Source organism: Hypomesus transpacificus, chromosome 9 (assembly GCF_021917145.1).
Source record: "Hypomesus transpacificus isolate Combined female chromosome 9, fHypTra1, whole genome shotgun sequence".
In the NCBI taxonomy this organism is placed as follows: Eukaryota; Metazoa; Chordata; class Actinopteri; order Osmeriformes; family Osmeridae; genus Hypomesus; species Hypomesus transpacificus.
The window spans coordinates 18584994-18598265 of record NC_061068.1 but is presented as its reverse complement, the minus strand read 5'-3'; positions in this window follow the sequence as shown (position 1 = coordinate 18598265).

The following is a 13272-nucleotide window of genomic DNA, read 5'->3' as shown; positions in this document are numbered from 1 at the left end:
CACACATGTATACACATACTCACACACACTCTCTCACAAATACACACACAGCCTCACATACACAGCCACACACTCACAAACACACACACACACACTTCTCTCACACACAAACATGCATACACACACACATACATACACACACTCACATACAAAGAGGGTACCACACGCTTCTTGCTGATCTCTCAACATTATGTCATCAACCCTCACACACATTACAGTTTTTCAATTGGTTGGATGCATTGTTCAAATCTGAAGCCAAGTTTTCGAAACGCTTCACACAGTCAGCAAAACAGAAGTGTACGTGTACCAAACTCCATCTATCCATCCATCATCTGCCGCTTTTCCAGGGGTTGGGTCGCGGGGGCAGCAACCTAAGCAGGGAGGCCCAGACTTCCCTCTCCCCGGCCACTTCCACTAGCTCTTCCTGGGGGACCCCGAGGGGTTCCCAGCCCAGCCGAGAGACATAATCCCTCCAGCGTGTCCTGGGTCTTCCCCGGGGCCTCCTTCCAGTGGGACATTCCCAGAACACCTCACCAGGGAGGCGCCCAGGAGGCATCCTTATCAGATTCCCGAGCCACCTCAACTGGCCCCTCTCGACGCGGAGGAGCAGCGGTTCTACTCTGAGCCCCTCCCGGATGGCCAAGCTTCTCACCCTATCTATAAGGGAGAGCCCGGACACCCTGTGGAGAAAGTTCATTTCGGACGCTTGTATTCACAATCTCGTTCTTTCGGTCACTACCCACAGTTCGTGACCATAGGTGAGGGTAGGAATTTAGATCGACTGGTAAATAAAGAGCTTCGCCTTTCGACTCAGCTCCTTCACCTCGACGGACCGATGCAGAGCCCGCATCACTGCGGACGCCGCACCGATCCGCCTGTCGATCTCGCGCTCCATTCTTCCCTCACTCGTGAACAAGACCCCGAGATACTTGAACTCCTCCGCTTGGGTAAAGATCTCCACCCCGACCCGGAGATTGCACTCCACCCTTTTCCGGTCGATAACCATGGCCTCAGATTTGGAGGTGCTGATTCCCATCCCAGCCGCTTGGCATTCGGTTGCAAACCTCTCCATTGAGAGCTGAAGGTCACGGCCCGATAGAGCCATCAAGACCACATTATCCGGTACCCCATACTCCCGGAGCACCCCCTACATGAGCCCCCGAGGGACACGGTCAAACGCCTTTTCCAAATCCATAAAACATGTGTAGACTGGTTGGGCGAACTCCCATGCCCTCCCCGCCCAGGACCCTGCCAAGGATGTAGAGCTGGTCCTCAGTTCCACGGCCAGGACGAAAACCACATTGCTCCTCCTGAATCCGAGGTTCGACAATCCGACGGACCCTCTTCTCTAGAACCCCTGAATAGACTTTCCCAGGGAGGCTGAGGAGTGTGATCCCCTAAAGTTGGAGCACACCCTCCGGTCCCCCTTTTTAAAGAGCCCGGTCTGAACTAAAGGCACTGTCCCCGATGTCCACACGATGTTGCAGAGTTGTGTCAACCAAGACAGCCCTACAACATCCAGAGCCTTAAGGAACTTCGGGTGGACCTCATCCACCCCAGGGGCCCTGCCACTGCGGAGCTTTTGAACCACCTTGGCGACCTCAGTCCCAGAAATAGAAGGGCTCCCCTGATATCCCCAGAATATGCCTCCACATCGGAAAGCGTGTTGGTGGAATTAAGGAGGTCTTACCGATCCAGGACGTCCGCCATCGAAGTCAGCAGAGCACCATCCCCACCATTTACAGCGTTGACAGTGCACTGCTTCCCCCTCCTGAGTCGCCGGATGGTGTTCCAGAATCTTTTCGAAGCTGTTCGGAAGTCATTCTCCATGGCTTCGCCAAACTCCTCCCACACCCGGGTTTTTGCCTCCGCGACTGCCACAGCTGCATTTCGCTTGGTCTGCCGGTACACATCAGCTGCCTCTGGAGTCCTACCAGACAATTAAGTCCGATAGGCCTCCTTCTTCAGCTTGACGGCATCCCTCACCTCCGGCGTCCACCACCGGGTCTGAGGGGTTACCGCCGCGACATGCACCGACGCCTTGCGTCCGCAGCTCCGGTCAGGCGCCTCAACAATGGAGGGCCGGAACATGGCCCATTCGGACTCAATGTCCCCGGCCCCCCCCGAGACATGATCGAAGCTCTCCTGGAGGTGGGAGTTGAAGCTCCTTCTGACAGGGGATTCCGCCAGCCGTTCCCAGCAGATCCTCAAATTACGTTTGGGCCTGCCAGGCCTGACCGGCGTCTTCCCCCACTATCATAGCCAACTCACCACCAGGTGGTGATCAGTTGACAGCTCCGCCCCTCTCCTCACCCGAGTATCCAAGAAATTCGGCCTCAGATCCGACGACGCGACTACAAAGTCTATCATTGAACTGAGACCTTAGGTGTCCTGGGGCCTCATGTATAAAGGATTGCGCAGCTTTCATACCAGAAGATGGCGTACGGCGAAAAACTCGAAAAGTACCTACGCACAGAAATATTCACATGTATAAAACCGGTCGTATGCCAGGTCATGCGCACCTTTCCTTTATAAATCACAATCAACGTGAGATTGACCGCACGTGAACGAGCCACTGACCCTGCCTTGCCTCCACCCATAAATCAATATGCAGATGGTTATAAATGTGCTCCTGAGGTCATTTCGTTGTCTGAATTACCGTATTTCTTCGAATAAACGCTGCACCAAAAATGAACGTAAAACGCCGAAGCGTTTATTTTAAGAAAATACGGTGACTGTGAGATTGAGGTTCTGACAACAGAGGTGGAGGCGAGAAAATGTGTCCTGTTTGGCGGCCTGTCATCAGGTATCAGTGACAAAAGAAAGTCGGTAGAGTGGAAAACTGTCACTATTTGCGCCCTTTCTTGTTTTTAACCTGCAGCACTTTGAGATTTAGCTAAATGTAAAGTGCATTACAAATAAAATTATCATTATTATTATAGGGCCATCAATGCTGTGGGTTCAGAGAACCGGACCATGGCAGAAATTAAGAAGAAATGGTCCGATATAAAACTTTAATTGAAGAAACGAGTGGTGGCGCATCGTAACAGCATGATTTTGTCGTTCGTTTGACAGCCTCAATTTTAACAGAAGTTATTAAGTGGTGGAGGTATAAACAGAAGGCTATATAGCATTTCCCGTTTTGGGTTTTGGCATTTTGATGTGATCATCCACATTAATGATCAAACTTTTTTTTTAATGTTTTTTTAATAATCAACGTCATAAACGTACTAGTGGAAACGTTATTTTGTAATGTTTGGTGAGTCTCGGCACTTTTCAGTTAGAATTCGCCATGCTACAGAGCCAGACAAGACTTTGCGGACGGTCCGCACATTCTCACGTCTGCTCAAAAGTTTCCATGACGGCCCGCACATTCTCACGTCAAGTAAATCTTTATACATCACAAAGTGTGCGTGAAAACCAGCGTACGCAAGCTTTTTGTGCCTACGCAACTTTTATACAAGAGGCCCCTGGTTCCAAAGTGCACATGACAAGTCCAACAACAAAAGACCACTCGGGTTCAGACCGGGGGGGCCTTTCCTCCCAATCACACCCCTCCAGGTCTCACTGTCATTGCCCACATGAGCATTGAAGTCCCCCAGGTGGACGAGGGCATCTCCGGGAGGAGCGCTTTCCAGCATCCCCCCCAGAGACTCCAAAAAGGGTGAGTACTAGGCGCTGCCGTTTGGTGCGAAAGCACAAACAACAGTGCGGACCCGTCCCCCCACCCGAAGGCGGAGGGAGACTATCCTCTCGTCCACCGGGATGAACCCCAACGTACAGGCGCCGAACCGAGGGGAAACAAGTATTCCCACCCCGGCTCGACGCCTCTCACCGAGGGCAACTCCAGAGTGGAAGAAAGTCCAGCCCCTCTGGAGGAGACTGGTTCCGGAGCCGATGCTGTGCGTTGAGGCGAGGCCAACTATATCTAGCCGGAACTTCTCTAGCTCGCGCACCAGCTTCGGCTCCTTTCCCGCCAGCGAGGTGACGTTTCACGTCCCTAGAGCCAGCTTCTGCAGCCGAGGATTAGACCGCCAAGGCTCCCGCCTTCGGCCGCCGCCCGTCTCACACTGCGCCCGACCCCCATGACCCCTCCTGCGGATGGTGAGCCCACTGGAAGAGGGTCCCACGTTGTCTCTTCGGCAGGGGTGAAAGCAAGCCGGTACTTACCGGTATGCCGTACCGGTAAGAAATGTCTTCCCGGTACGCTGTACCGGTAAGAAATTACGACACACGCAAAGGCCCGTCGCGACAAGGCAAGCAAAACAAGCAAATGTTTGGGGCGCCGACCTGGCTTGGGGCCCCAAGACAACGACTGGTTAAGAATAAAATGCAACGACAAACTGTATGAGCGCCCCTTTGATAGTCAATGCAGTAAAGTGCAATGACACTGTTATCGGGATCCCCCTCAAAGGGCCCCTCTCATGATCTGTGCTGCTGGCAAAATACAAAACCTCGTCGGTTGGCAGTCATCATGAAGCGAAATTATCAAAAACAGATACAGGTGGGTTAAAGAGTGATACTAGAATGATAAGAAGTCCTAGTGAATGCTTGATAAGTAGACTATAATACAGTAAATAAACAAATTAATAAATAATACATTATTAGGCTAAGTGAAATTTTCGGCGTGCGCCGTGCGCGCACATTAAACCTGTATCATAGTATCACCAAGAAATAAAAACTACTTTCACCCCTGCTCTTCAGGCTGTGCCAGGCTGGGCCCCATGGGAAAAAGCCCGGCCACCAGGCGCTCGCCATCGAGCCCCACCCCCGGGCCTGGCTCCAGGGGGGGGGGCCCCGGTGACCCGCTTCCGGGCAGGGGCAACTGAGAACCATTGTTTGTTTTCTTCATGGTAGGTTTTTGAGCCACGCTTTGTCTGGTCCTTCACCTGGAACCTGTTTGCCTTGGGTGACCCTACCAGGGGCATAAAACCCCCGACAACATAGCTTCCAGGATCACTAGGACACGCAAACATCTCCACCACGGTAAGGTGGTGAATAAGTGAGGGGGTGTACCAAACTGTAAATCATTTTTCATTGCTTTCATACAAAATGCATTAAATTACCACATTTTCCAAAATCCATGAACTATTTTCTCATTCATAATCCACCACCTGCACCACACTGCATTTGCAGCAATTTTTTTCAATACTACAGTTTTTTACAATCACTTTGACACAAGTTTCAGAACCTTGATGTCTTTTTTCAAAACTCTATATACAAAACACTAAACAGTCATTGCTTGTAACACACACTGTCACATGTTAAAAGCGTAGCATTGTATGTTAATATCTCTAAAGACACCTTGCGCATGCATAATCATTAGTTCAAAAAATAAATTGCATAAAAACACAAGTGGAACACATAGTTTCACCATGTAGTTGTTTGTACAATCATTAAATATTGTACTACAAAATGTGTTTTACATTTTTCATTAGATACTACATCAACATAAGTAGACTGAGAGAGTACTACAGACAGGGGAATCATTGAGCAAAATCTGAAATGTATTGATGAAGTACAATCAAATTACAACATTTCTTAGTTTTTTTTAAATATCAAAGCAAACATAATTAGCTAAAAAATAAAACTATGCCACAGTACGTGAACATGTACTGCAGTATTCCTCACTTGGCTCAAAAAACAAACAAACAAAGCAAAATAAAGGATTAATTACTCTCCTATATTTCCAGCATTTTACCGTTTTTTACAATCACTTAGACACAAATTTCAGAACCTTGATGTCCTTTTACAAAACTGTAGACACAAAACTCACAACTGATGATCAAAATGCACATTTTTCAAAACGCTAACGCAATTTTCAATTGCTTGGATACAATGCACATTCACCTTAGATCATTTGTTCATTAAACTAATATCATCTGTTCAAAATGACACAACTAAACATCAAAGTATCCCCATTTCAAAATTAAATTCACACAAAACATTTGAAATGTCTCATTTCCTTACATAACAATGATCTAACGGTCAATTGATACTACTACTCAAAATGATATGTAACTGTTGCATTACTCTTACGTAATGCATAGTTTTATAGGAACTGACAAACAATATTCCAAGTTTAGAACATGAACGTTTCTGTATAACGAGATCCATTGACAGCAATAACTATGAAACATGAACAAATTGGACTAATCCATAATGTTTTCAGATTGAAAACCAGCAGCACCTGTAGGTATGCGGGCCTTGTACTGTAATTGCTTTGTCAATTTATAGCCTTGTACTTGACCCCATACTCTCCCCTCCTCAACCCTATTGAGGAATTGTTTTTCACACGGAGGTGTACCCTCATGAACAAGTTACTCTTCTCCAAGCCATGGATATAATTACTTCACGGCAGACCAGTGTCAGGCCTGGATTCGCTATGCCTGGAGATTCTTTCAGAGATGTTTGTCAAATGAAAACATCTATTAGATTTAGATATTTTAGTAGACACTCTTATCCAGAGCGACTTACAGTAAGTACAGGGACATTCCCCCCCCAAGACAAGTAGGGTGAAGTGCCTTGCCCAAGGACACAACGTCATTTTGGCACGGCGGGGAACCGATCTGGCAAGCTTCTAATTTACTAGCCCGACTCCCTCACCGCTCAGCCAACTGACTCCCATTGACTATTGCGATGTGAATGAAAACTTGTGGCCAAATCCACAAGACAGGGGTGATGGAAATATAGGAGAGTAATCAATCCTTTATATTGCTTTGTTTGTTTGTATTTGCATAACTTCTCCTTTTTTTTCAGTAGCAATGGAATAAAATACAGGGGATATATTTGTGTTTCAATTCATAATATGAACAGCTGTTCACTTTGACTTACGCCAATAAATAAGGTTTTGAACATAGTGTTATCTGTCCTGACATACAGTGTTAAAGCATTGGTAAATTGGTCCGTAAAAATCAATTGTTTTGGTCTTGGTTGAGCTTGTGTGTAAAATAAGTTCAAGCATTCAAAATTTTAAATGCTTGAACTTCTTTTACACACAAGCTCAGCCAAGACCTAAACAATCGATTTTTACGGACCAATTTACCAATGTTTTAACACTGTATGTCAGAACAGATAACACTATGTTCAAAACCTAATTTATTGGCTAAAGTCAAAGTGAACAGCTGTTCATATTGTGAATTGAAACACAAATATGTCCCCTGTATTTTATTCCATTGCTACTTAGAAAAAGCTGGTTGAAGTTATGCAAATACTCTAAATTACAGTTGATTCCCAACTAGGAAACACTATGGTGTTGAGGTTCTTTCAATCGCATGACTATATGGTATATATACTGCAAAGTAGAGCTCTTTGTGCTGATCTTGTGTGGAAAAAAAACAATATAGAGCAACACGAAGACAGTAAGAATACAGTAATACCTGCACGAAGGAGAGCAAGACAAGTACCAGGACAAGGGAGAGGAGTGGGACAAGGGCAAGGGAGAGGAGTTAGAATGTGTGGTGGCGCTCAGAGAAGTGCCAGAGCTAGGGTAATACTGTAAATGGCAGCTAAATTGCATATTCATCGCAGTAATGTCCTGTTGCAAATGAAGCTTCAAAAGAAACTGCATTGCAAACACAATCTATAATCTATATACTGTGAGACCTGACACATAAAAGAATGCAGTTTCTGTAATTCTATCTGATGTTAGTGTTTTTTTATGACATTGCGCTATGAATGATTAAATGTTCCTGTTGAAAGAGAACGTGTGTTTGTGTTTGGTAGACATGGTGTAATTTTTTTTGTTTTTTTGTGTTATGACAATTAGTGTTTGAGTTTAGTTTACATTGTGTGATTTTGAGCATGAAGTTAACTGTTTTGCCAATTGTGTGTCGTAGGTGTGTTGGCGTGTTAACAGTTTGGGAAACGTGTTAGAAGTACTGAAAAAAGTGTCAAAGCGATTGTAAAAAACTGTATCATGAAATACCATAGGAATATTCACTTAGAACATCCACACACAAGATACCCAGTTTCACCATGTAGTTGTTTGTACAATCATTAGATATTGTACTAAAAAATATGTGATACATGTTTCATAAGATACTAAATCACCATAAATGGACAAAGAGAGAATACTAAGGACAGTGGAATCATTGAGCAAAATCTGAAATGTATTGAGGAAATACATTCAAATTAATATAGCTGCAAACAGCAATGAGTTGGCCAAACCGGTAAAGCAGGTAAAATGAACAAAAAACGTTTTTAGACATTCTCAGAACAGGGTTCTGGGTAAATGCAGCTTTTAATCCATCAAACATTTGCTGAGATACGACCCAACTTCCTGTTTGCCGGCTTTGCCGCAGATTTTAATAGGCTGTACCGATCAAACCGTTTTGAAAATCTAAAATAATTTTGATAGTTTGTGTGAGGATTGCCATGACCATATACAGCTAGACTACAGGTAGCTAGCGACTGCGTTGTACCGAGGGATGAGTATTGATAAGATTTTAACAATTCTGATTCAATCAATTCCTGCTTATCGGTTCGATTCCTTATCGATTCCTTATCGATTCTCTTATTGATTCTTATCGGGAAAGGGGGCGAAAAAAGAGCACAAACTAGTTAATTTACATACATTTTCTTTTATATCATTTTCTATAATGCTACACAGCATATACAGTATGTATACATACACATGTACATTTTGACGTTGCTCTTCTTCTACACTTCTATTTGACCTTGGCTGAAAATGGAAGATTCTATTGCTAAGCTATGTCAGTTATAGCTAGCTTAGCTATAGAATCTTCCATTTTCAGCCAAGTTCAAATCATATAATATGACAGTGTCGCTCAGTTCAGCTAATATTAAGGTAACACGACAACGCGAACGTTTGCTGATAACACACGCCCTCCGATAATTAGCGTGAAGTGATCAATAATAGGAGACGAATGTCGGAGCAAAAATGTATGCTTCAAACGACGGGACAGAAGATAACTTGATCGACTACACACAATAAAGGCAAATTGCTTCACACAGTGACAAGTGGTTGTGATCACTTTTGGGTAGTTTAGCTCACCTTTATGAAGCGCGAACATTAGCTACGCTGCTGCGTGCATCGAACACATGACAATCCATTAACTTCATTCCATAATGTGTGTTCAAATGCTTCTTCAAATTTGTGGCATTTCCTCCCTTTGACGAAATAGACTTTTTACACAAGTGGCGTTGTTGTCATTTTGTTGTGTGAAATACAACCAAACTTTAGAACGCTTCTGCCTAGTTGCCATGTTTGCTGCAGTCTGAATAAAATATAAAAGTTTGCGCATGCGCAACTCTGCAGAGAACCGTTAGCAGAATCGTTAGATCGTGGCTGATGATTCCAAGGAATCGGTTCACTGGGAACCGTTTCTAAACAAGAACTGGTTCTCAATACGCATCCCTAGTTGTACCTGGCTTCCTTTGCAGTGGCTTACAGTCTCGCTAAATAAAAAACGGGGCCATGGCAGGCTCGTTGGCTTTGGCTGGATTTGAACTTCTTACATTGCCCTTGCCAGGACACCAATTTATCCTAATGAGCTATTCTCAGAGCTGGAAATGACTGTGTTCAGTTACTGTGTAAAAATATGAGCAGTTTTTTTAACTGGCAAGCGGTTGTCAGATTTGGCCCAAGTTTTAACAGCTGTAATTTAGTCTTACTTTGACATGTCAATATGATTGTGGTCTGAAGATAATCTGTGCCAAATTTGGTGAATATTGGAAAATTTTGTTGGAGTAATAGGTAAAAAACGTTTTATAAAACATAAAATGGCGGCCGCATCAATTCATCTGGTATCACAAATTAACACGTGTCAGACAAGGGATCGCCTCTCAGCGGTTAGATGACACAATCTTTTGCGGTCCTCTTTGGAACAGGGTCCCGAGCACCTGTACCAAGGTGATGTCAATTTAGCAAATATTTCCTGAGATATGATCTCACTTCTAAACTTATAATAGTCATGTGGGCAACTGAGCTCGGGCAGTGCTCATATTCAAATCATTGCGAGAATAGCCTGTGACAGGTCAGCAGCCGACTCTCGGGTCCCATTAAACTACACAACATGCAAAATCAGGGTGACCAACAAGATTACATTAACTAACCAACAATAACATTACAAACATCTAACTGAACGAACACAACAACTGAAATCCCTGGCACGGCTTTTGTAACCAAACCATTTTCCACCAGTCTTTGCGTTGTTTTGACATGTCGCACTGCATGCTGGGTACCAGGAGCTCTTCTCCTGCCTGGCCCCCCAATGGTGGAACCAGCTCCCCACCTCCATCAGGGACACCGACTGTCTCCCCACCTTCAAGAAAAGGCTCAAGACACACTTGTTCCGGGAGTACAACAGCACTTAGGAATAATTGGCTAGACCTGTTGTTAGTTTCCTCCAGGATCACAATGACTCTTATTGAGTGACTTGTTGCTCTTGTAGGTTAGTTATAACGAAGTTAAGTCTTGTACTCGCTGTGAAATATTTTACTATTGATTGTTCTTCCACAGGTACAGTCCTGACCTTTTTTGTGGTTTATGTTGTTTTAATTTGCAATCTTGTATATATATATAACTGCATGGTCTTATGGGTCTTCCCTTTTGGCACTTGTTTAGTTTTTTCACAATGTATGCTTCATGTTTTGGCTGCTTGCAATGTTTGGGACTACCTCGTTGTTATGATCAGTGACCTATGGATTGTTCGATTTGGCGAAAGTTTAAACAGCTGTAATTCAATGAGCTTTTGACATATCAAGGTGAAATTACGCATGGTACTTCAAAACAATGTCATTCTGTTTACAGTTTTTCACGATTGCTAAAACACTAAACCCCATTCTCTGAATCAAATGGTCAGTGAACTAAACCAATTTGTCAAATCAGACAGTCTTTTGGCAAAACTCTAAACACATTCTCATTCACTAAACACATTTTGCACTGTGATGCACTTGTGCTAAAAATTTTTAAACACAAGTGGCAAATAGTAAACACAACTACAACACAGTTGTCATCTGTAAAACACAATGACTCAAAATTTTTCACACTTTTTTCTAATGCTGGTTTGGGACAATGTAAGCTTTCACCGTAAGCTTTCACCATGGTGTCCGTATACGAGAATAGTTCAACATCAACCAGCATTTTTTACTGTAAATGTTTGCCTTCCACTATACAGCCCTTTTCTCAACCCAAATGAAGAATTTTTCTCTGTGTGGCAGTGGAAGTTGTATGACTGAAACCCATATACCAGGGTAAATCTCCTACAGGCAATGGAATTGGCCTGTGGTGACATAGGTGTGGAGTGTTTTCATGGCTGGATCCAGCACACCAGAGGGTTTTTCTTTGTTCTTTGTTGACAGTACTAAGTTGTGATGGTTACTGTAATATTTTCAAATCAAACCAAATGTACAGTATTTGTATAGCCCTTTTTACAAGCAATGTCACAGAGGGCTTCACATTAGTGATGGGAAGTTCGGTTCTTTTTACTGATTCGGTTCTTCGTCCACTGCAAACACGTATGATATTCTCATGTAGGTTAGTGCATGACATGTGCACCAGCAGATACTATTTCAAAATAAATTCCTGCATTAAAATAATGTATCGTGAGTTTGTATGATTTGGTCATGTATTATCACACTAGCATTTAATTATCACGTCAAACAATTACACTGCACTAAACTGTAAGTGTAAATGTAAAGTGAAAATAACAAAACCAGTCAGTATGATAACTTGAGCGAATATCATTCACGTCTTACTAAAACAGCGGCCACGCGAAAGGGAATAAGGAAACTGTTTCCTCTACAAAAAAATACAATGCGGGTCACGTGAAAAAAGGATCCAAACACTCGTAGAAAGACCGAGTCGGGAAATGAACGAATCGTTAGTTTCCTCTAGCTACAGAGCCTATGCAGGTCACGTAAAAAATGCTTTTTGAGTCGGGAAATGAACGAATCACTCGTTGAGAGGACTCGTTACTCCCGAGTCCTTATAAGGATTAGTTCAAAATGAACGAATTGTTCACGACACATCACTACTTCACATGCGCCGATAGAACTGCCCCTCAGCCAACCTCAATCCTCAAGGAAGACTCTCAGAACAACTCACTTGCGGAGAAAAAAATGCAAGAAACCTTGGGAGGAGCAATTCAGTGAGGGATCCCCTCCTCCAGAGACGGTTGGCAAAAGAGAGGTGCAGAACACAGGCTAAACATAGTCATACGTCAGGAAAGTGTCAATGGGTGTTGAAACACCAAAATTCAGTGTTTCAAAATCCAAAATGCATTTTCTTTACTGTTACGTAAATGCATTTACTTATTATGCATGAACAAATTTGTCTTTACAAACAACTACATGGCCTATATTCTGTGTTCTAATTTTTTTTGTGTTGCGTCTAATGATTGCTCCATAGTGTTTATATATTGATTGGTTGTGTTTATGATCTGAAAGCATAGTTTGATTTTGAACACAGGTTACATGGTTTAGGAGCGAGTCTTTGATTTTGCCAGAAGAGTCAGAGATTTGGGAAATTGAGTTTGAATATTTGGTTTTGTGTTTTGAGAAAATGGTTGACTGTTTCAAGAAATGCGTTTTAGCAATCATGAAAAACTGTAACTAAACATATTTTCAAATTTAAGAAAGACTCAAACAGTGTGGCTGGATTCGAACCTACGACCTTATATTTTGCAGATCACAGTGCCTGCTCGTTGAGCTATTCTCAGTGTTGAATATTATCATGTTCAGTAACTGTACAAAAAAGTAAGCTGTTTCTCCTATGGTAAGTGTTGTTAGATTTAGCCAAGGTTGAAACAGCTCTACTTCAATCATATTTTGGCATACCAAGGTGAAATTGTTCATGATACTTCAGAGAGAGGTCATCTTGAACCCTATTAGGTTTGAAAAAACATCAGTCAAAATTATATTTGATTTATTGACACAAAGAACTTGAGGAAATGTGTACATTTACATAAATACACCTCTTTCAGCCATTTAATTTTTGATTCAATTGCCAATTGAGCCATTCCCAGGCATGGAATACACAAAGTTCAGTAACTGGATACAAAAAAAAGCTGTTTCTCCAATGGCGAGCATTGTCAGATTTGGTCCAAGTTCAAACAGCTGTAATTCAGTCAAATGTTGACATACCAATGTAAAATTGTTTATGGTACTTCAAGGTCGTGTCACCTTAAAGCCTATTAGGTTTGAAAACCCATCATTGAAAATGACATTTGATTTAGTGACACAAACATATTGAGGTTTTATGTGTACATTTACATAAATACACCCCTTTCAGTCATTTTGTATTTTATT